The sequence below is a fragment of the Ctenopharyngodon idella genome, chromosome 10, assembly GCF_019924925.1.
Source record: "Ctenopharyngodon idella isolate HZGC_01 chromosome 10, HZGC01, whole genome shotgun sequence".
Lineage (NCBI taxonomy): Eukaryota > Metazoa > Chordata > Actinopteri > Cypriniformes > Xenocyprididae > Ctenopharyngodon > Ctenopharyngodon idella.
This window is the reverse complement of record NC_067229.1, coordinates 21,297,764-21,323,697: the sequence shown is the minus strand read 5'-3', so window position 1 is coordinate 21,323,697 and position 25,934 is coordinate 21,297,764. Positions and strand designations below refer to the sequence as shown.

The 25,934-nt window shown below is 38.5% G+C and overlaps 1 long non-coding RNA gene across 1 annotated transcript; it reads left to right on the top strand.

Moving 5' to 3' along the window:
* The first annotated feature begins 12,211 nt into the window (after nucleotides 1–12,211).
* On the top strand, nucleotides 12,212–25,472 carry LOC127520533 (uncharacterized). Its single transcript, XR_007932148.1, has 3 exons — nucleotides 12,212–12,380; nucleotides 14,942–15,002; nucleotides 23,162–25,472. It is a non-coding gene; the product is annotated as an uncharacterized LOC127520533 (long non-coding RNA).
* Nucleotides 25,473–25,934: the final 462 nt, after the last annotated feature.

Genomic DNA, 25,934 nt, shown 5'->3' with positions numbered 1-25,934 from the left:
CCATTTCTCTAAAAGTGAACGGTAACAGAAGATGTCCATCTTTTCGGCCTGTAAATGTCTAGGCAGAGGTTTGTTTCGTTCATTTATTACTTTCAGCACTAGAATTTGTTTGGAATTAGGAATATTAAACCATAAAGCCTGCATACTTTCACATTAAATCAATGATAGTTATAGTGCTGTTTATTATTATTTTATTTATTAAAACAGGTTTTTGTGCTAAAATATCACACACTGGAGTAGTGCAGTTTATGACCATTGTGTAAGTGGTTGAAAATGAATGAGATTAGAGTTGTGGCCTGGGACGTCCCGAGCATGGGGCGGGGCCTAATGTGAGGTAGCTTTAGAGCTGAAATGGTGATGTGTGTTCAAATTTGGTTTGCAACATTAACCCCCTCTTCACTGCATCATTTTATGTCCTCTCTCTACTGTCTATTCAATAAAGAGCACAGGCAAAGGGTGAACCAACTCTAGGGTAAGGCTAGATGTGATTCCTCCATAAAAACACATTTAAATAGAAAAATCATGAAATAGTTACGTGTCGCCTATCAGCAACCTACACATCCCAGCATAAATGTTCTTGTTTTTAAAGTGGTTATGTTTACAAACCACTATAATTTGAACAAGCAAGCATACTGTATGCGTGATTTGGCATGGCAGCCAGTTCGGATGATAAATAGCCTAACCATTGCCTTACATAATGCAGAAAAACATAAATTTTCTTCAAATTCTGAATGAATTATATATCGCCTAGAAAGCATGCATAAAAGCGTTCCCTTTATATTCACTAAGCTGTCACTCATCTTTTTTCATTGCGATCTCACAAAGTTCTGCTAATTGATTAAGATGACTGTGCAATGAATATCTTATTTAGCCTACATAATATCTACTCTTTTTTGTTACAAGTTAAATTAAAGGAGTGGATTTGAGTGTGCAGATCTCAGCACTGGACAAAAAAGGCGTTTTGAGTGGTGAGGGGATTCTGATTGGCGGTCTGATTGGCCAATGCATTCAAGAAATCATCAGATATGTTTGTGATTGGCTATATTGCTCAACGCTGCAAGAATATGAGACTGCCCCCCCCAAAAAAATGACCCTATATGTCGTTTTTCAAGCACCTTATTATGACCTATACTTATGTTTTAAATTCATGCGCCCTCTAGCTGGTGTAAAAATAATGACAGTGTTGTGTTACGTCTGTCGTCATGAAATGACGTATGACTGTCGTTACCAATCAAAATGCGTGTTCATTTAAATGCAATGTTAGCAAAACTCATTTTTTTAATTAACGACTACACCCACCTCATCCCTAAACCTAACCTTAGTGATTTATGGTGCATATACTCTTTATGAGCACATACGTTCCCTGGGATCGAACCCACGATCGCATGATCACATGATTGCATATTGTTATTGCAATGCTCTGCCAATTGAGCTACGCAAAACCGAAAATATGAGGTAGATAAAAGGGAATAATGCATTAAAATGAAAATGTCCTGTTGTCGATAGGGGTGCAACTTTAGCAAACGCTCCTATGGGTCGTATTTCATGAATTAAAATGAAAGTGTCCTGTTGTCGATAGGGGCGCAACTTTAGTAAGCGCTCCTATGGGTCGTATTTCAGGGAAGTGACAAACGACCTATATGGTCGTATTGGTTGGAGAACATGTTGGAGAATACGTTGTAAATAGAAAAACCTATTTATTTTAGCTTCGATGCTCGTCTTAAGAGCACAATCACCAAATCTGTTTATGTTTATAAGTTTATGATGAGATTGAGAGTATTCGCAAGAGTGCAGAATTCAGTCAGAATTCCAAGTGTGCTTCAGCAATGACTAATCTGAACGCCTCTGATTGGCCATTGCAATGATAAGCTCAACAGAATTGTTTGCGATTGGATATAGTATACAGTGCTATAAAACGTATTAAAAGTATAATGCAACATGAGCAGATCTATATTTAATGCCGCAATCAACACTTTTCATTTAATTTTCATTTTCACTTTATTACTTGATTTAGTTTAAAGGGTAGGTAACACACACAGTTTCTGCCAGTCTCATGTTAATCTTGAGTACCTATAGAGTTGCATCCTTCATATCTCTGAAAAGTCTTTAGTTTTATTATATTTATAAAAGATAGATACGCTGTACCGAGTCTTTCCGAAAAAAAGCCGAGCTCCTGAAGGCATGCCTGCCATGGAGTCACGAGCGTGTGCAGCTTTTGCATAGAGATCGTCTGCAAGCTGCGACATCATTATAAATAAAAAGGTAACAAAAACGTTCCTGAGGTTTACATTATATGCGCTTGCGCACTGATTGCCAACAAAACACAGACATTTGATGCAGTTTTACTTACCGCCCACGATCTGCAAATCCAGCATCGAACTGGGACTTCTTTACAAAGCATATCCCCGGAAGTAGTGTATTTGGCACAGAAATACTCTATCATACGTCCAACTTGTGTTTTGAAACTTTGGCCATGTTTAGTATGAGAATGCAACTCTTTAACAGTGTAAATAAGTCAGAATGCATGAAATAGCATTAGACCCCCCCTTTAAATGTGCAGGTGTATTTTTAGCCCAAGCCCCCATTAATTTTTGACCCATGGCCAGCCTTACACACGCTCCGCCTATGATAAAGAAAGAAAGAAAGAAAGAAAAAAGAAAGAAAGAAATAGGGCTAGTTACTCCCTGCAGTGTGTGAGCGCTGTGCCAAAACTCGCAAAAGAACAGAGACAGCAGTGATCCATGCAGGAAAAGAGAGTTCCTCAAATTAATAGCATCTACTCTCCCTTGTGTGGCATTAAGTGCTGATCATATATACCTGATAAGAGAGGCAGAGAGCGTTTACAGCCAAGCCCATTCCTCCCTCTAACAGACAGAAAACTCTGAGCCAAAGCATCCTTATGTAACCCACAGGGATGTTTTTGCTGTGTACTGCTTGACAGCAGCAGTATCAACAATATCGGATTCATTTTGCACTTTTGCCCATCTTCATCAAATGTACCGTAATCCCATTATCTCATTGCTGGATCTTAATTAATTTTGTAATTTCATTGCCTCCGTCACACACTAGGGATTTTGGAGGGAATATGGAGTATACCCCTGCGGTAATACTCTCTGTCATTGCAGTTTAAATGGCCGATAAAATGGTGTCAAACATGCTCATGAGGTCCTGGTAGCACTGATTGGCTGATGGCACCACAATAACGTACACGGTACCAAGGCATCCTCTAGCAACCATCTTGCTGGTGTCTATAATACAATAATTGTGGTTTATATGTTGCTTGCTTTTTGGTCAGCATTGTGGTGTAGTTATGGAATCTACCAGCAGTGGCTAAATCCCCCAAACTAACCAGTCAATCCTTGACCCCTTAGTCCTGGAACATCTCTAACCATTGACTAACCATCAGAATGTTGTTCAGGTCCCATCCCCGGTCCTTAGCATAACCCTATCCCTCAACCTAACCTTGAAACCTGACTTGTTGATATGAACATTGTTCCAGGATCAACTAGGATGATGATTAAGACACATGTCTTAAAATAATAGTATCTAAATTAAAGCAGTTAAGGTTAGTATTAGTTTTGGGGTAGGCTCCAACCTGCTCCACCAAATATGCCTGGACATTTATAGTCTTGAGTTTGAATACGACTACTATATAGCTGTCAAAAATCAGTACATGATATGAATAGTATGTCCAAATTTGCAGTATTAATAAAACAGTAGGCAAAAAGTGCACAGATGGCCTGCTATTTCCACCGAGTGTGCATCCAGAGGACTCTTATACCATGAGGCCATCTGATGCTATAGGTCACATGATAATGGCAACATGCTGGATGTAGTACTTTATGTTCGATTTGCTTTCATACCACGCAAATGTATACTTTATAGAACATTTTAATGGTTTAATGGTAAGTTCTTTCTTTAAATGTAGAACCTACTCTGACAATCTGCAATTTCAGACACAGCAAAGTAATCCTGAAGACCTCAATTATGTGGTTCAGGTATGTTTAATTAAGGTTGGCGCTAAACTCTGTACGAAGGTAAGCCCCCAGGGACTGGATTGAACACCAATGAGTTGAAGTAGAGATATATTGCTATAATGTATGGGTCTTAGGATGCAGTGAAAATTAAATGTTCAAAGTGAATAATTTCAAAGTTTGGCTTAAATGTCTTAGTATTGGATACAGTATTCCAATATGATTCAAAATGGTTCCTCTCAAGAGAGCTAGTTACACCTCCACTGTTTCTGTTACAGTCATCAGGAATGATTTTAAAGACAGTGAGACGTCATTGAAACAGATGGGTGAATTAGACACCGGCGAGTGATAACTGCGTGAGGCCAGTCCTCACCCAGAGCCACAATTTACTAAAGACCTGCTCTCGGCTTTCCTGTTCTTCTGCCGTATGGAGTAACCTTAACCCATTCCAGATGCTCCCAGACAGAGCAACTCAGGGAGTGAGTTGAGGAGAGGATGAGCTCATTTTTCACTCTTGTTGGTGATAAATAAAGAACATATGCTGACCATTCGTTTGATTTTCTCCCCTCGTCCACATGTCCATAAATCAGTTTGACACACAAATCCGATAGTTCTCATCTGCATGTGAATGGAACAGGATTGAAGTAGCTGATCTCTGCTTAGGGGAAATTTCACCACTTGCACTGAAGGAGTGCCGCAGACCCTCTGTAGGGAAATGAACAATCTCTTCTCCTCATTGCAGCCAGATCTGAGGAAGCATCCAGCATCCAACATCCAACAGCAAGACCAGAGACATTATAGTCACAGACTTTTTTTTTTTTTTTTTTTGAGGGAATATAGGTTTATACAATCTGTCATAGCAGTTTAGATACTAAAATGGTTCAGCTAATTTGATCTCATACCAAATAGAAATGAAAAGCAACCTTCAGCTGTGACTGTGGGTTGTCCAGTCCTGCTCCTGGAGGGCCACTGTCAGCTAATCACAGTCTTTAGGATCCCTAGAAACTTCCAAGTATGTTGGAGCAGGTTGGGGCTAAACTTTGCAGGATGTTGGCCCTTCAGGAGCAGGATTGGACACTCCTGTCCTACATCTAACCCTATAATCAGGTACCTTTGGCCACCATATTTGTTGCTGAAAAAGAACACATGCTAAGCATTCGTTTGATTTTCTCCTCTCGTCCATAAATCACTGTGGCGTGTGAGTCCGATAGTTCTCACGAGCATGCGAGGATGTGAGTTGAACTGGATGGAAGCATCTAAGCCCTGCTTAGAGGAAATTTCACCACTTGCGCTGAAGTCGTGCCTCAGACCCTCTGCAGGGAAATGAACAATCCTTTCCCCTCATTTCAGCCAGATCCCTGGAAGCATCCAACATTTCCTGTAGAGAGCAAGACCAGAGTCATTATAGCACTGGCCAGGGATGCAGGCAGTCTGAAGCAAACATTCAAACAAAACAGTCAGCATCGGTGCAGAGATTTACACAGCACGCTTGATTTAGGATGTCAGATTCCCATGGCTGTGGGGCTGAGATGAAGTGGATGGCCTGGGGCAATGTCAACATTGGGGCTTTGGCCCCTCTCAGCCCACTCGTGTGAGAGGGAGAGACCGTGACCAAGCCCAGGAAACAGCTGCGGAAAAGAGTGTAATCCCAGGCTCGAAGGTAAACCTGAGCCGCACCCGCGGAAGCTTTGAGATTGCATTTTGTTTAGGTCTTCAATTTCCGGATTTGCCAGGGTAGGCCTCACTAGAATTTTCTGCTCAGTGATTTCTGCATAGCTTATTGGGTCATTTCTGCATTGAGGCTTGATATTGAGCTGTCGTGCATGCTGCTGAGGAAAGGGCAGAGAAGACTGCACAGAGCAGAAAGCAAAGCAGACATAATATAAATATTATGACAAGTTGAGTTGTGAGGTGCATTTGAAGTGGCATTTGAAAGGATGAGAACATCAGAAAAGCATGCATCAAACCCTACAATAGCATGCTCAGAGTGCATGTGTTACTTTTCCCAGGTACAAAGGACACCCTCCAGGTATTTATCTTTCTGTGGCAGAGAAGAAAAAGGTAAGACTTTTTAATATTTTACTAGCCCTCGCAGGTTCATCCTGTACAAACCTGACTATTCATAGTATGAGAGAGACACGTGGAGAAAATGAAGCTTAAATGTAATTAACACAACAAAAAGCAGCTGCCAAGCAGACAAACACGCTTGTTTGTTGTGAACTAGATTCATTGCATATTTGTACTTTTACAAGAAGTTTCTCATTCACTCCCATGACAAGCCTATTGAGTGATTTTGATTAGGGATGTTGTCCATGTCAAGAGATGACCTAGTTATGGCTGGCTTTCATTTTATTGTTGCAACCATAGATTATATCAAAGCTAAACTGACACCTAGAGGCCTCATGAAAGCAGAAAAGTTGAACGTTTGAGTGGAAATGGTTGGGAGAGAACCATATAGAAATATAGAAATACTGTTGCTGGAGAAATTTAGATATGGATTCTTTCTTTTTTCTTTCTTTCTTTAACATACATAAACTTTATTCTTATCTTTGAAACCTTCTAAGTCTCACACCCAGACTTTTAATCTTAAATGTCACGATAAAAATCCCTGAAAATTCATGATTAAAATATTACTATTATATTTTTAAAACTATGATAGTCTAAACATAAACATGTGATACACATACATCATTTTAATATTTATTGTGTGAAAATGATTTTGCAGACTTTGAGCATGATTTTCACCACAACCAACAATTTCGCCAAGTTTTTTTCCCTTAAAAGTTTTTAAACTTGTTTTTAAACAACATCAGTGTCAGTGAAGATCAAGCAATGACTACTTTCTCATTCAATTTCAAAGGAATTACATTGGTAAAATTGGTGTTTACATGGGCTATTTTGTAACAGTCAATTAATTCTAAATTTTCAATAACAGTTACAATTATATGGTTACGCCGTGTCGTAAGAAGGCACAATGTGAAGTTTCCAGCATTGATCAACGAGTCTATCCACAATAGAGAAACACGATGCATAAAACAAACAAAATCAGTTCACGTGATATACAGTATGTAAAAAAAAAAATAAAAAAATCAGACTGGAGTGGCCATGTAATTAAAACAAAAATTGGCAATGAAGGCACACATCAACTGACTCTTCCAGTATAGACAGTTTCATTGATTATTACGGGTGTGATTTACTGTAGTTTTGGCGTGTCACAAGGCGCCACACTTCTCCGGCGTAGGCATAGTGTTAACAAAAACAAACTGATGGAAAATTCATCACATAGCAACTATGACAGGGTGGCCATCCGGAGATTGTTTTGTTTTCATTAATCTGTGAGTCACTCAATAGGAGGTCGCTGTCAGTTGGACGTTATTGTGGCATTTGTTGACAACATGTGATTACTGCTGCCCCAGCTGTGACTCAACCCTCGGAAACACAAGAGTGACAGCGACTTTGACATAAAGAGACATTCCCAAAACAGGTCGGCCCAACCTCTGCTTTGTCGTGCCTTCCGGCAGCAGACCTCTCAAGCACATCTCACCTAATACACATTCAAGCTGCCCTTCCTGTCATTGCCCTACGATGATTGATGACTGTGCGTGAAGAACAGACACGTTGGAGAAGAAAAAGAGATTACAATCTTAGATGCCAAGATATTACAATAACAAATGAAAAGGCTTTGAGATGTACAAAAACGCCGAAAGCTTTTTGGTCTAGTTTCTACTTGTGTCAAGTAAAACTCTTTGTATTATACTTTTTTTTTATATGCTACAAATGTTGAACTGTCCTGAAAATCCACTACATCAGCGGCCCAAGCATAATTCCAATGTTCTGAATATAGAGAACACTTATTAGAAATTAACCTGGTGGAATTAATTAGTCATCACAGAAATTTTCTTTAATTTACAGAAAATCTATCAATAACTAAAGACAAGTCAACTAGTTAGCCTCTACAACATTGGTGTAGAAATAATTTTCACTTAGAAATTGCTAGCAAATTTCACAAACAATTACAAAGGAATGGGAAGTAACACAGTGAACTAAATGTGCCATTTTGAAGAATAAAAAATGAATACATTTTCTCTAAAAATGTATTCCAATAATCTTTGTTTTATTTACCACTTTTTAAAATTCATTTTTACAGTGTATTGAGTGATAATTGATATTATTAATTTAAGTGTGTAGCGCTTTGTTGTTCCTGTTGTTTATTAAAAGTTATTTGATTGTCTCATATCTCTTTTGTTGCATTATCTACTGCAGCTCACCATAACAGAACACAGAACCAGATAACATTGATACGGCTCAGACCCAGATCCCATGCCCGCCCTAAAGCCTGAGCCAGAGCAACCGCCGAAGGCCCTCTTTGTCCCAGAACCTGTGCTCAACATGGAGTCTGAACAGGTGCGAGAGGCGGCAACACTGTCCTTCCCAGTGGGTGTATTCACAGAGTACGAGGGCAAGGAGTAGAGCCATGCCCATACTCCTGCTACTAAGTGTGAGCTGTGCCTGGTTACAAAACTATTATGTGAGGAACTGGAAGAGGTTATTCCCCAAAGTCTCCTTCGTTGTCACTGGCCCAGCCCGGGTCCAAGTTTCCTTCGTCGTCACTGGTCCCGCCCAGCTCCAAGTCTCCTTCATTGCTTATGGTCTCCTGCCTCCTCTGTCTAAGGTCTGGGAGACACTAGATGATTTTCAAATCTTAACCGATTTTAAAACTGTGGGAGACCACAGACATAATGACAGTTTCAACTGATTTTTTTTGCATTATAATCCTCTGAACGCACACACTACATGACTCGACCGGACTGCGACATCACACATGTTGATTGCAGGAACGATTTCACAGTAGCCGTGTTTCCATTACCCTTTAAATTGTGCAAATTAAAATTGCAAATTGAAAAAACGGTCAATAGAAACACGTCAATTTCGCAAAAGCTCCCATAAATCGCAAAATGTTTTTACGCTCGCATGAGGTAGTTTTTCAGGCAATTTGAAAAAAAGAATATTTTGCAAAACTGCAATGGAAACAGTTTTTTCGCATTTACAGGTCACATGTCGTATGTAAAAGTCGATCATTCTTTAAAGATGGTGCGGTATGTTTGGACAGAAGACGAGAGTTCTTCATTAAACTCATAAAAAACAAAAGTATTACGGGACTACTGGATTCTAAACAACAAAGAAATGCCACAAATTGAATTTATCAAGACCTTGAAGCAGATAGGAGGGAGAAACACCGGGTATGGCCGCTCCCAAGCATAAGGGGCTTTCCTTGCCATAAATGCTTGGATAACATGCCTACATCCCCTTTGATTAAAAATAATGGCTAGTGCAGTGGCTGGTATATACGTAAACCTACCAACATCCGTTGCCATGATTTTTGGAATGAAGTATCGCAAAAGGAAAAAAGACGTTTTAGTCACATAACACTGGTTAATGGAAACGCTGTCATTTCGCAATAGTTTTTTTATCGATATTTAGAAAATATCACAAAAGTTTTGTGCAAATCTGCAATGGAAATGCGGCTACTGACGCGAGATCTCACGGAGACTCATGAGATCAAACATGAACAAATGGAGGACAGTCAACGTTGTCAGCACTCAGCACCTGCCACTCGTTCTGCTTTACAGTGAAAAACAAAATAGAAAAAAAAGAATATGGGTGATCTTCTTTCTCAATACTCTACTTTCGAGGCATGTTTGTGGCTGCCAAGTTTTAGCTAAAGAAGCATGCAACATCCGGTAGGTGACGCTTGCTCACGGGTATCACATCAGAGGCAGCCCGATCAAGAGTCATAAATATCAAACATGTTAATGTAAAAAATATATTTTTTTTTGATGCTGTTCACTTTATTTAAACAATTTATTTTTGATTTAACACCATTGTATCAGGTTTCTAGTTTAAATGAGATTGCTTCATGTTAAATTGACTTGAAACGGTTACTCTTTGACTTAACGATGTTTTCATTTTGAAATAAGGTTTCAATCAAGCAACCCAAACAAACAAGACTTTCACTTCTAATCATGCTTTGCAAAGGGGCTGAATTGGCAGAGTAAATGTTAAAATAAAGTGTTATATTAAGCATTTTTTTAGCAAGGTGAGAAAATGGAGAGACTTCTATTATGTTGGTATTTAAAAGTTTCTGTTACACCGATCTATTCTAATTTAATTTAATTTTAATTTGACATTCTAATCTTGTTGTTATTTGTGAACAAAATGCTCTCATTACAATTCTCCAGAAGATTTACTATGCACGCAAGTTCACGCAAAAATTTGTGTGCATGAGCTGAGACCTGACGTGAGATTTGATCAGCCACCACTCACAACCATATTGATAAATGCCAAGTTTTGCGTGGAAACAACTGTACACCCAGTTTTCTGTCATATGTTTGTTTTCATAAATGAGGCCCATTGTGTTTAAATTTGGTTTTCTGTTCCTGTTTGCCTGAATTCTCGTTCCTTGTTTCTTTCCAATTGAGTTACCCACCTGTTGCCTGTTTTGTTGATGATCATCCCTTCTGTATTTAAGCCCTTAGTTTTCATCAGTTCTTTATCCTGTGTTAATGTTATGCTAGTGTGTAGTGCTTTGTTGTTCCTGTTGTTTATTAAATAATATTAATTTATTAAATATTTGATTGTCTTTTTGTGTCACATATCTCTCTTGTTGGATTATCTACTACAACTCACCGTAACAAACAGGTCATAAAAATATATTTACTTCATATAATTATACAAATACTTGCATTAATGTAGAATGAAAAAAATAATAAAACTTAAAATAATAAAATCTTATATATATATATATATATATATCTTAATCTAATAATCTTATAATTCCTGATTACTGTCATAACTCATGTGAAACCCTCTATATATTGAATGTGGTAATGCATCTATACTTTCAGCCAAGTATGTTTTTGGCTTGATTTTGTCTTTTAATTGTGAAAATGTTGATGTAATACCCATAAATCAACTTCAGTATAATTTCTCTGTACAAGTCTCATTCCAAAAGCTCAGCTTTAAGACCTCCTGCCCTTTTGGTCTCTGCTTTGTTTCATACTTCAGGTTGTTTGATTCATACTGTAAGCATAAGCGAAGCACTTCCAATGATTTCTTTTTTATTTTTCCCATGCCACAGATTTCTTTAATCAAAAAAAAAAAAAAAAAACTTACAAAATGACTGTAAAAGCGAATACTCAACTCCCTTTTTCTAGCACAAGGCAAATTGCCAGTTCATTCCATTTGGAACGAAGCCGTTTTTATGCAAGTGGTGTGGAGACAATCACACACACGCTTCCACGAGCTGACAGACTCGCACATGAAGACATTCAACCAAAAATGGCCTGGAAAATATGGAAAATGCTCAAGCGGTGACCATAACTAGTGTACTCAAACGTTTAAATCTGTTTTGGTTTGTACAAAGACGTAAATGGAATGACTGTTTGTGGTAACACTAAACCACTTTTCTTTGAAAGCCTTTTCATTGCTCATGTAATCACATTGACGACAGCAATTAGTTATAATTGACTACATGAAGGGATTTATTTTGTGTCCTTGTGGCTTGTTGAAGAGAGGTGGGCTATTACTTTTCTAAGCAATCACACTTACAATTTAATTTGACAGGCGATAAAATGGCCGAAAAAAAGTACACTTTAGCATAGCAAAAAAAAAAAAAAAACACAACAACAACAACAACAACATCATGTATATAAATATTTTTGTAGTTGCAATTTAGTTAATCAAATGTAATGTAATCAAATAACACAATACAGTTCAAATTATAATCAAGTATTTTACTTCAAAATAAGTGTATTTCTTTAAAGCAAGACAAAAGATCTTTAAAAAACATGATGTAAAATGAACTTTAAAGTAAAACTTAAATTTACATTACAAAGTGTTTACTTAAGTGTGTTAATAAACTTGAAAGTGTAGGCCTACTTTCTTTAAGTACACTTAAGTGGCCTTTTATTTCATTGATATTATCTACAAGTACAGTTTTTTTTTTTTTTAAATAAACTTTTAAAGGGGTGGTATAATGTCACTTTTACAAGATGTAAAATAAGTCTCTTATGTCCCCAGAATGTGTATGTGAAGTTTTAGCTCAAAATACCCTACAGATCATTTTTTTATAGCATGTTAGATTTGTCACTTTTTGAGGGTGAGCAAAAACGCTCCGTTTTTGTGTGTCCCTTTAAATGTAAATGAGCTGCTGCTCTCAATAGGGGGCGGAGTTTCAGGAGCTCGTGTTAGCACTTAGCAGCGCCTCACATTACCTCACGCAGACGCAGACTCACTGAAAATGTCAGAAACTGTTCAGCCTTCTATGTTTAAAACGGAGTTGGACAATGATGGAGACGCTCAAAAAGAAGTGACAACATTTTGAATGCAACAGGCCGCTTCTGAACGGTTAGTTGATTCATTTATGACGTTCATGTGGAGTTAACTGTCTTGAAGTCATTGATTAGCATATTCTGTCATGAAAATCTATAAATCGCACGTGTGTGAACTGTTTACAAAGCTAGAGAATATATGCTGCATGAAGACAGAACAGGTATAGTTTAGTTTAATTACGGTTATAACTTGTCATTTTGTCATCTTGCTTTTATGACATGCTATTGCATTTGTGTTATGTACTGTAATGCAGTAACATGGCCTCACCCCTTTGTTGCGTGTTCCCGGGGGCAGGGTTTATGTAAATTTTAGGGTTAGTGATGTCACCAACCCTGTTGTAGTCCTTAAACAGAGAGTTCTTTAAAAGACAATATCTTCGTTTGCATTGAACTTTCAGTGCTGAAACTTTCCAGATACTGTTTATGCTCAAGCAGCAACATTACACACTAACTAAAGTTAAAAAAGTGAAATCGCAATGAACCACCCCTTTAAGATTTGATGAACTCTACAAGTGCACATTCAATACAGTTAAGCACACATAATTTTTAAAGGGGAAGCTCTTTTGAATTGGGCCAGTAAGAAACCACCAAGAAACTGCAAAGCAATACGTTAAAATCCACTCAGAACCATTAGTATCTGCATAGCAACACCCTACCAACCATCCACAACACCCTTGCTTTGTTTGCACTGGCAACACCACTTATATTTTCTTCATAAAACGTTGAAATCTGGTGGAAAATTTCCAAAAATGATCTAAGACAAAGGCTTGCGCTTTGATGCATCATATCTAATTTTGTTCAAAGAGGAAGTTCCGTGCTCCCAGTTCCACTGCCTCATGTGAAGGTCACTGGCTAACAATGTTACAGCTTCAATCCAAACACAAAGCCATACATCAGTGGGCAAGAGCAGAACGAATTCAATTTGATGTCATTAGCTGACCAAGATGAGAGAAGGAAATTTACCTTTAACAAGATTAATGGGCAATTACAGGGACATCCCATTAATTTCAGATAGTTCACTGATTTACAGTGGCATAGCGTATTGACCTGGAATAGCATCAAAGATTCTGGCAAGATTCTATTGGTTTATGGTCCTAACAGATGCTTTTTCACTGTTAACATATCATGTGCAAGCATGATGGTACAGCCAATCACAATGGTACTGGTACAATGCGCATTTTCCAAACAACATTCAGCATTATTTAGAATATACCAGTATCAGACTCATGTTTACAAGTAATAAATCAAAACCTGCCATTCAGAAAGTTCTACATATACCCCTCAACTTGTATGTTAACTTAAAAGTAAAAGTGTTGTGGGCCCCCTTAGGGAACTTCAAGTTGAAAAAAATAATACTTTGGATAATATCATCAGCAACCAACAACATTCTAGTTCTCTTAGCTCTGTTTAATGTTTTACCATGTTTAAATAGCAACACATTGTTCTCCAAAATCAGATTCCATTGCATCCCATGAAGCACTATTTGTCCCTAAAGATTCAATACAGCACTCAGTGATGACAGTATCATCACTAAAAGTAGCAAAGCTATCAGTTTAAATACAAAGTTCTGTCATGGAACTCTAGATAGTGCAGGCTGACAGGTCCTTAACTCAATCTGCTTGCAGTCACATAATTCTCAGCACAGCTGATTGGTTCTCCACCTTCCCCAGGTCCACCTGCATAGATCGGGTAATGCAACAGGTAATTCATGTATGGTATATTGTAGAGCAGCAGCATGTCTTACTTGCTCACAACAGCGTGTTGTGTATGTATTGGCAGTAGCAAGTCCCGTACTTGCTCTGCAGCAGCAATAACCAAGAGCAGCAGCGTAGCAGATCTATTCCGCCAAGACCAAACATATGAACATTGTCATATCCATTACCATGCCAAACACTCAGAGTTGTCATGACAGAACTACATTTCTCAGTAGCAAGAGCTGCTTTTCCACCATCGGGCCGAACGATTCTCATTGCGTAACCGTTCCATTCCTTGCCGATCCGGGCCAGCTGGTACGGTTACGGTTTCATTTTCCACTGTAGGGCTGTAGGGCACTGTAACGGCCGCTCTTTGGAATGTAATATAAAAGCGTCAGTTGTTGCCTTGGTAACACAACGGTTTACTGATGATATAAGATGTAATAACGGCTGTGTTATGGAAGAGGATTAGATATTTCTTTTCATTGTATTATTAATTTGTGTTTACATCACTGAAATAGAGTGCTTAGCCAGCTACGGAGAAACTGGTAACTAGGCAACAGACAAGTGACCAATTCTGTGTGGCGACGTCACTTCACGGATTCTACTGGCAGGATTCAGCAAGGTTAGACAGCCGGGCCGAAAACGGTTTGTAACTGCGCTGTGCCGTACCAGGCTCCAGTGGAAACGCAACTTGAACCGTTCCTTACCATTCTAAGAACTATTTGGCCCAATGGTGGAAAAGCGGCTAAGGTCGCAGGTTAAGGTAGGTTTTGAAGCTGGCATGCTGGTTTGGTCCATGCTGGTCCTTGCATAAACCAGCTCAAACCAGCATACCAGCTTCAAAAACTTCCTTACCAGCATATGCTGTTTTTTTCAACAGGGAGAGATAAGTGGGAAGGCCTGAAAACAGACACGGAGGCTGCTTTGATCCCGCTTTTCATGTGAGTAATACGGTTTTGATTGTCTGGAGCTGCTGTGCTGTTTGCAACTAACAACGAACACTTTGTATTTACTCTTGTGTACTGTACGTTCATTTTGTTGTGCTGCCTTGTTGTTCGTTCATCAACTGCGCTTTATTTTTTGTGAAGCATTTTGTTGCGTGTCAGCTGTGATAAACAGACATCCACTTGCATTGCGTGTGTAAGAGTGGCCAGATAGTGAGAGTTTTGCTGTTAATCCACTGCACACTGACAACAGCTAGAGAATGTGGTGTTTAGCGTCATTAATAGTGCATTCGCCTTGGATGCCAGCAGCAATCGGGCCAGGGTTCGAGACCAACTCAGAGCAGGGTGGTTAGTATTTGAGTGTGAGTTTTGGAGGTGGAGCAATGAAGAGATGGGTGGGTTTGTTTGGGTTGATTTCAAATATCAACAATATCCAACAGCGTTGTTCAAAATCTACTTACTGCACCTTTTAAAGAGGGCAAATTTTAAAACATGCATATATTGCATTATATAATTGAACAATCTGAGCAGTATTCCCTTGTGAAAAAGTGTTTAATTGTACTGAATGTACACTTGTACTTCAAATCCTAAATAGTATTTTTTTATTATTATTATTATTATTTTTTTTTTTTTTTTTTTTTTTTTTTTTTTTTATTGCAGATAGTATATTACTGAAAGAGAGCACTGTTTCTTACACTTAGGTACACTATTAAAAGTGCACTTCATAATAATGTCAAATTAAAAGCTTTTACACATTGAAACTTCATCGTTACAAATTACTTTTTTTTTTTTTTAAATATATGACATACAAATAGAAATAGAATAGAAACTGCATTAAGGTACACAAAAAGTTTACCACGAATGATCATCAATGCATTCAGCAGTACACTTAATCCATATTTTATGGTAGATATATAAAAAAGACATTTTAACAAAGAGTACTTATTACAGAATTAAAGTCCCCCTGTGGTAAAAAATCAAGTTTTTAATGTCTATGTGGTGTTTTAGCATATTGATAGACATATACTAAATTAAGCAAGAGTGTAGAGTTACATTCAAGCTATTTTAAGGCATGAAGGAAAAAACATTTAAATATGTCATTTTGGTGATCAAAGATGAGTTTTAAGGGATACAATTATTGACTACAGGGGGACTTTAATATAAGGAATATTTTTAAATGTGAACTGAATATGATGTTTTCAGACATTGTATGTTTTTGTTTTTAGAATTACAATATATTTATATGAAATGTAATAAGTTGAATTTAGGACTGCTTTTTTGACCCACTTAAGTACAAATTTTATATATAATATAATTGGGTTTAGTTATTAGTCCATGTGTCTTCTATGACTAGCTATCATGCTAGTAAATCTCACCCATTAAGTTAGCACCCACACCTGTGAAGTAGAGTAATCTACTAACTTGCACTGTACAGTCAAAGCTGCCTGGCAAGATAAACTAGATAATCTAGGATTGCAGTATTGTGGCGGTAGGCAGAGGTTGTGGGGTAGTGTATACCCTTTGGCTCAGGGATTGTGGATTAGTTGGATTTTCTGAGCGGATTTTCAACAGGAGCAGTAGTGAGTCATCAATTCCTTTAGCCCTCTGAAGTTCTGGGGTTGTAAAGTTGGCAGTGCTTGGCTTTGCTTAAGGCCCTACCTGACGATGCCAGAAATGGGTTGTCCAGCACTCATCTCCGACCTCGAAAGAGAAGTTAATAAGGCTTACCCTCAAATGAATTGCTGTCACAGCACAATTATTTTAATTCCAGCTTGCACAAACAAGAGCCAATTGAAAAGAGGCGTGGGGCCATTGAAGCAGCTAAATGATTACTGGCCATTTACGGAAATCCAATATGAAGAACAAATAATCATTTTGAAATAACAGATGATGTGCAAGACCTCTCCACTAGGTTCAAATAAAAAGCAAAATATTCCGAATTTTTAATATTCCATTTAATACTCCAATTTTGGATCAGGTAAACGTCCTGAGTTTAGAAATGTTCAACTAGAACCCCTAAAACCATTTAAAACTTTCCCTGCCAGCATTTTTTTTTTTTTTTTTTTAAGTTGCCAGTCACCACCAGCGTTTTTTTTTTTTTATAATTTTCACAAAAATCTCATGGCCTCCAGAATACTTTGTTGTATGAATATCTGCATGCAATATATCAAAAGAAAGAACAGAGACTTTCAACAACAAAACAACAAAAATGTTTTATTCTAGCCTCCTGCATTCTTTTTTTTTTTTTTTTTTTAAATCAACACTTGAAAGTGGGTTTCATTATAAAAACAACATCTCAAACAAAAAGCTACAATGTGCATAAGCAATGCTTTTATCGCTTGTTTTTTTTGTTTTAATCCGAAGATTCTGTACTCTTTCAGAAGATGCGTAATAACGCCCCCTACCATATAACAGTGAAAACACGGAAAGCTGTCTCATAAATTACGGAAAATTCCGTCAGTGGCAGGGAAAGTGTTAAAATGGTCCAATGCAATACTTCTCGTTTTAGTAACAGATGGATGGATGGATAGATAGATAGATAGATAACATTGATGTACAAGCACCAAAAGCCACTAAACGCCACATTCAAAAATGACAATGATATTGAGCAAATGCTCTCCGCACCTAGTATACGTTCATCAAATACTTTCGAACCTAAACATAGGAGCCTGCTTAAAAAAAAAAAAAAAAAAAAGCTGAAAACATGTCAGACGGACTATAGCCCAGAGTATACTTCGTTCTAGCACAAACAATGTCTCAGTTCGACAGGTGTTGGTGTGAAGGGCTGAAAAAATAAGAGGACATGATTGTTTTAGAGGTGGAACAACCTCTTTTTTTTTTTTTTTTTTTTTTTTTTTTTCGTGGAATAATATGCAACAATCAAATTCAGTTACAGTAATTTCATAAGAGTAGAAAAATTGTTTTCTCAAAATAAAGTGAATCCATTTTGACTTTGTTCACTTAAACCTAACATTATTTCAGCAATGTTGTCCCAGTAATAATGTTCTGTGGAAATTGCAGAAACAAATTCAGCTTCTATTCTAAATCAGATGGATAAGAAGAGAGAACATGTTCTGCCAGTGACGGAGTGGACATGGAGAGGTGGAGCAAGCTCACAGCTTTATTAGGAACTGCTGGAGATTGATTTCCTGTCAGGGTTGGGATGAGATTGATGGGGGTTTGGGAGATGGTGCGGGTGGGTGTCTATGGCATTACTAGAGTCTGAGAACTCCAGAACCATGCTTAGCAGTTTCTTTGTAATGAACACATTAGTCTACAGCTCCTTATCCATATTTGATGAGGATCTCAGAGATAATTAAACGGTTCGGCCCTACCATCTTTTGGGTTTTCATGCACTGCAAACTGTGCTCAGTGTCCTTTGTATAATGGCAGGCCTTCACCTCAAGTAAGCATTTTAGATCTCACAGGGCTGTTAAATGGATGGCCCACATCTAAACCGTAACATGTTTAGGATCCATTTACGTCTATTTGGCTCCCAGTGGTATTGATCTGTTCTATTTAATTTCTCGTTCTAATGAAGCTGCTTTTAAAGAGCTTCTGTCATTATGTACTTACACGAAAAGCCTATTAACACTTACTCAAAAAGCACAGTATAACACTTGTTAAGTCATCATAAAATTAAAATGGGCTTTATTTATTTTAATTAATTAAAATAACTTCCTGGTCTTACAATTCCTCAGTGCACATTATTCAAAAAAAAACAAAAAAACATTTAATCTGATGTCACCTAGGTCATGCAGGCTATTTGTTATTGTTAGTGTTGATGTTAACCAATAGTCAATTTTGTCTTGGCGTCACGTCAGTTAAGCTTTTTCCGTAAGTTGAATAGGGAAGGCATAGGACATAGCGTAAGCGTTTTGAACTGCAAGAGTAGAATAGTAGTTCAAGTAGAATACGGAAGGCGGTCTGGCGGAAGCTAGATATTTTACTTTTTATTTTTATTTATTTATTTTTTTTTTTACACAATGTAATCATTTACGTGAGGAGATTAAGAAGATGAGGCACTCGAGTCGGGAGGAGGAAAAATGCTGGCTGTTGCTTGTTCCACGACAGCATCAAACTTCTGTCATGGTCTCCAAAACTAAATCAGGAACAGTTTTTAAAAGCCGTTTTTAATACCAGTGTACTCGGCAAATGTGTTTATTTTAACTGTGCGGTGGTGCCAGATACTCTTTAATCAGTAATAACAAACAGAGATATAATTAATTTATAACATTAACAAGATTACTCGTTGAATTCATTTTGGGAGTGACAACTGAATGTATTTTTAGTCAAATGCCTATATATGATTAGTATTGACAAAGTTCAGAGGCTGTCTTATATGTGAATCAACTTACTTTGTTGTGTATTTTCAATATGAAAAATAACTTTTATATTGATGGATTTATTGCATTTTGGGAAAAAAAAAAAAAAAAAAAAATCTGTTTTTTATAATAAACCTTTGAAAATCAAAATCTAGATTTGAATTTTTAATGTTTTTATAACCAATAGATGCTATGTGAAAGTTTGAAACAGAAAAGAGTGGTTTTCATCTTGCTTCTTTCTTGGTAAAGAAAACACATTTTTACTCAAATTAATCAAAATGGATTTATAGCGTTTTGAAACCAAACTCTTCATACATTTTTTAAATATAATTTTAAATTTGCACTGCAAGTGCAATACACTTAAACACACTTCTTGAACCTTCACTCTAGTTTAACTTCTTTAAATTATGAGTAAATTGTAGCTTGACAAGCTAGCTTCTCCTACACAGTTTTTATGCAAAATGATCAAAATGAACTACCACATAGAAGGAGGTGTTATATATTCTGACATGTTTTGCTGTCTTCTAAGTTTCCTGGCTAAATAACAAGCAGTAGGTGTGTTTGAGTGTGTGCATGTCCATGTGTGCTCTCAATGCTAATAAAAGTCCAGGATGTGGAAGGGGTCCTGCTGTAGAGCCCAGTCCTCCACATGTTTTACAAGGGGACTTGGAATGTGATGTGGGCCCACTGCAGCCCTTAGATGCTTTTAACAGTGGGGCCGCAGTCAGAACCACAGGCCCGCCGGCCAATAGGGAAGGGCGGCACTCAAAACGGGGAACAGGCAGCTGTAAGTTCTTAGAGGCTACGCTTGAGTAAGTGCAGAAAGAGTGCCCGTGAGGTGACTGCAAAAAACAGGGTTAAGTCTGCCGTATATTTCCGTCCCCTACATCAACACTCCACTACACCACATGCAAAACGCAAAGAAGCGCTCGCCCACAGAACGACTTCCGATCCACCCGCAGTATATCAGGCCGAAGTTTCAGATTAGATCTCATACACTTCAGAATTCATCATTAATGGAAAATGAAACTATGAGGCTCTGAAGCGAGTAATTGGATGAAACTTTAAAGCACATTTTAGAGCTTTCAGGCCTGACTTCATTTTATGGTAAAGATTATCGATGGAAGAAGGAAGCTGTGCTAATTTATACCTTTGAAAGGCAGCCCTCTTTACTGATAAAAGAGTGTATTAAAATGTAGGCTTTTCTATGAGCTTAAAAAAGTAAGACTTTTCCTTAAGTTTCAAGATAGTAACTCTGTGGAGAGAGAAAAAAAAAAAAAAAGATTCTCATTTAATGGTGTCATCTAAACACTAGGCAATCTATTTTCATGGAAATATATTTTCATTTTGTTGATGTCAGTGCTCTGACTTAATACCTGCATGACTGGTGCTTAATCAGATAGCTTTTTAAAGGCATTGCAAGCTCACTGACCTGAAAACAATGTGCCATTTAAATTCAGATCACCTACTAGAGATTTTAAGAGAGATGAAAATTTTCAAAAAATAATATAATATAATATGTCACATTTTGTCTGTGTTTTGGTTTCATTTTCAATGATTTTTTAGTTTACTTCTCTTTGTTCTTGTTTCCTTTGTTCCTGTGTTCCAGCTTGCCCTTGGTGCATGGTAATTCATTACATTATTGATTAGAGCTCACCTGTTTAGTATTGTGTTCATTATCTTGTGTATTTAAGACCTTCAGTTTTCTCTGTTCTTTGTCTGGTGTTGTTTGTGCATGCATAGCACATTTTTTTTTTTTTTTTTTTTTTTTAGTTGTATATTCTCTTTGGAGTTCTTGCTTTTGTTTTGTTTAATAAAGTTACACTGCTCTTTGATCTGCTACGATTCTCTATATACAACATGCTTTTGCCAGCTCACCCAGCACACATTTTAACAGTGAGAAATTAATATCATTATACTGAGTTGGAGTGAACTATTCTTGCCTGCTGGACTTGCCTAACAGCAGAGCAGAAGAACCTGGAGAAAGGCCATCACCAGTGTCTGCAGTGTTAATGCCATTACTCACAGCCAGTTACCCCCTGTTAATGCCATTAACCAGAGCCCACCGCAGAAAAGTAGCCTGAGCCCACTGCAGACCCGGAGCCAGAGCTAATGCCTGCCATGGACCCTGAGTCAGAGTCTATGCCCACAACGGAGCCAGAGCCTGCAGCTTCGTCTGCTCCAGAGTCACAGCCCGCCGCCCAGTCTGACCAGGTGTGTGAGGCTTCTACATTTGTCCCTGTGGGAGTTTTAGTAGAGCTGGATGATGATTATCCTCCGCTGGTTCCAGTCAGCTCTGAGTATTCTTCGTCGCTACTGGTTCTGCCCTGCTCTTTCGGCTGGCACCAAGCCTGTTTCGTCACCCAGCACCTCGCCTCCCTCTCCCGCCTTCTCTACCTGCCAGCCAGTCCTTCGGCCCTGCCTCCACTGGCTCCCTTCATTCCCTTGGCTCCTCTATTAGTTCTGCCATGCAATTTGGATCCACATCAGGTCTTCTGGTCTCCAGTTTAGCCTTGGAAAGTGGATCCCCTGGCTTCGCCTCGGGCCTCCCAGCTTGTATCTCCACCTCAGCCAATTGACCAGTCGGCTCCACCTTGGCTCCTCTCCCCCTCGGCTCCACTTAGGACCATTGTCCTCATGGCTCCACAATACTCCCTCATCCCTTTGACTCCACCTTTGCCAGATGTCACTCTGCCTGCATCACAGACTTCCGGGCCTTCAGCTGTGCTTCGTCACTCCTCCTCTTCGGCTCTGTTGGGCTCCTCCTTCCCTCCGGGTCCGCCTTGGTCCTCAGTCCCACCAGCTCCACCTCATTCCTCCGGCACCCTGGCTCCACCTCGGCTGCTCAACACTGCGGTTTCTCCTTGGTCTCCAGGACTATCTGTGTCATCCGGTCTTGTTGTCTCTTCTGTTATGCCTGGGTCTCCAGATTTCCCGGCTCCACCGCTGGTGGTGGGACTGCTGACCCTGGCTCTTTCCACCATCAGTTCCGCTGTGGGCCTTTGTCTTGGCCGTACTCTGGGTTCCCATCTGGCTCCTCCCACCATCTGCGTTGCCCTGGTGGTCTCTTCTGGTGGTCCCCTTATCCTTTAAAATATGAGGGAAAGATCCTGGCCAGATTTGACAAACAAACAAATAAAAATGAAAATACAAATATTACATTTCATGTAACCTTTATTGTGAAGTTAGGCCATTTTTGGTCTGAGCATGTAATACAGTTTTGTTTTCAGTGATGACAAGCCATTTACGGCAGCCTGGCTTGACCTTCACTCTGAGGTTCTCTACACAGCACACATTATAACCCAGAAGTGTGTTTTGGTGTGTAATGTTGATTTATAAACAGGGCCGACCCAACAGAGCGCCAGTTGACTGATGGGGCCCTTTCTGCGAGCCGGCGCAGAACGCCAGAGCAGCTCAGAAGGGAGGAGTCGAGCACTGCCACGCAGGACCTCTTGATTTAGAGGAATAAAACTGTCCATTATCGCTACTTCTATTCTGGTGTTCCGTAATGCTCGTGTAATGGGATCCTAGACCATAAATGAGTGAGTCGAGCGGCTGTTTAACAGAGCCTCAACCCATAATCTCTGCACACTGGAAATTATGTGCTTAAACCGGTACGTTATTAATCAAAGACAGACAAGAGGAGACTGCAAGTCCCTTTAGGGAGAACAGAGAGCACATTTGGTAGTATTTAGTGTTGCAAGTAACTGCTAGAGGTGTGCATTATGGGATATCACCCTTTAGCGTTTCCTTGTTAATGAATTGCAAAGTATTCTCATTACTAGATAAAACAAAACCTGGATGTTTATTTCTTCTTTTTTTCTTCAGCAGGAGAGGATGGAAGTCAGTCCATCAGTCTTGGAGAGAACAGGGAAGCTGTTAAGACACAGGCCTGACCTTTTATCCTGCGTTGGGCGGCTCATCTGTCTTGCATCTTGGCAGAGGGGGTGTGGTGTGTGTGGTGTGTGTGGTGTGTGTGTGTGTGTGTGTGTGTGTGTGTGTGTGTGTGTGGAGAATCCAGCTTCTAGAATCAGAACAGAGAACAATCCTATCATCTGTGTGATAGACTATAAACACTCTTTCTCTCACTCAGTCACTTGCTCCCTTACTTACTCACTCCATTGTTTATTATATATATATATATATATAATTGTGGAGATGTTACTATAAAGTGTTTTTGTCAAGACAATATATTTCATTATTATTATTATTATTATTATTATTAGCAGTTCAGTCTGTGTTCTATACTCTACTGGACCAAAGGAAATATTAGCTGTACAATCAGTTCAGTGGTGATGAGAAAACAGGAGTTTACAGACTGATAGATTTGAACATCATCTGGTACGACTGGACATTTAAAGCCTGAGTGATGTACAGTACATATGATATGTATGATGATATGATGAGCACAAGTAGTGTTCTTTTAGAAGCATGGCCCACAACCAGACAGACAAATTATTCACTATCTCCATAACATTTAAGCACCATACAGAGGCCCTACATTCATCTCAGCACTCGCTTAGTGCATTTCAGCACTTCATCAATCAAGCAAACGGCTCATGGATCGTGTTTACAAAATATGCAGCCTTGTGGAGATGGATATTACCATAAAGTGTTTTTGTCAAGACAATATATTTCATTAATAATAAATTTTGCACTAAATTACTACAAAGTATTCAGAAAGTACCATAAAGTAAAATATATTTTGAAACTTCTGTAAGGTTTTTCGTTTTTTAATTTTATTTTTGTGCTGGCTTTCAGCAGTTTTAGTGTGCCAACATCCCAACAATGTCAAATGAATCTGATAAATCTGCATGCTGTAAATCAGTTATGAAGTTTCCATGGCCCCATTCAATGGGATTGTTAAGGGTTTCCAAAAACGGACAGCCAGTACATTTTCACTGATTCTTAAACCACACTGTGACCTACAGCTGCTTACACAGTTACTTGTCCTTTAGCATATGCTACTATTCAAAGATTCTGTTCAAATGACTGCACTGATGGCAGAAACAATTCCCTTCAGGGATCTTGGATTCTAGCAGATTTTTCAGGAGCACAATACTGATATATCTTCAGTTGGCCGTACCTGGGATTTGACTTTGACCTTGTTGGCAGCAATCTGGATCAACTACTTCAATCACTGCTCGCTCCGGTTCACTGCGCTAGGGATCATTGAGATGGAAGTACCTGGAAAATTGAAAACCACAGAAGACAGAATGAGTGTAATGTCTGGAAGAGTGGTGACGTGACACAAATTAATGCAACCTATTGTTAAACATTAACAATCATTTATGTCATGCATGCTGTATGTGGGATGGTGTCACATGGTGAAGATATAACTTTTAAATTTGAGAATGTTTTTGCTGAGTAAAATACCACATATTTTTCATATTTTTGTAATAATATTAAACGCATTCCGATAGATAGGGTAGATTTTAAGTAAAAGTTTTATATCAGACAAAAATATATTGTTTTGTTATATATATATACACAGTATTAATTATATATAAGTCTTATAATATATTATATACAACAGTTCGTTCTGGTTCTTGAATCTAAATCTTGGTCTTTCCAGCCATGTGAAATTCTACCATATTGCCACAGGAACCATTTCCCCGTTTGAATCACTCCGCTTTCAGCATTCTCACAGCAAGTGTCATGACAGACAAGCAAACCCACCATATTTTTTTATAGATTTTTTATAGAATGTAGTTTTAAGAGGTTTTTTTAGGCGAGTTTTATTTAGACCTCGGATATACGATTTATATGTAAAACATATAGCGCCTATTTGAAAATTTGTTAAGACGCTTTTGGAGATGTGAGCTCCAGGCCATCAGCGCTCATGTACCCGCAGACAACAGCTTCATCTCGGCAAGTCCTTCGGGAATTTGCCACAGACTCTTATGTAGATAGTGTTTTAAACAGGAGGTATAATTCGTTTTGGGTATATCAAATAGGCAATCTTTGGTCTTATTAATCTATTACTTGTTCCAGAGCTAATAGTTTCGGCTTAAGGGTTATATTAAGTTTCATAACATTATATTTACATTAAAATTAAATCCGGTACTAACTAGAGTACTGTTTTTGTATGTTTGACTGAACTGTTTGCTTCTGTTTATTTCCTTTTTTACTTCTTATACTGTTATAATGGCTATTCTTGTTAATTTTAAATATTATTGTTTAATAAATAACATTTTATATAAATAACATGCCGTATTTTTTGGTATTGAGAAAGAGTCTGTTAGTGATTTCGACTTCAGTGAAAGTTACATTAATATGCAATTAGATGGCGACAAAGACAGTCTTTATGAGTGAGTCAGTTGCAAAGACTTTTATATTGAAATGGACTGAAACAAGGATGTTGTTTTTATTTTACCGGCAATGATGGCTGGAGGCTCTGGCATGGCGGGCATGACATGGAGAGGCTCTGGCGTGGCGACCATGATGTGTAGAGGCTCTGGCGTGGCGGCCATGATGTGGAGAGGCTCTAGCGTGGTGGCCGTGACGTGGAGAGGCTCTGGTGTGGCAGCCATGACGTGAACAGGCTTAGGCTTGGCAGGCATGATGTGAACAGGTGTAATGTTCAGCCCAGAAGGTTGAATTT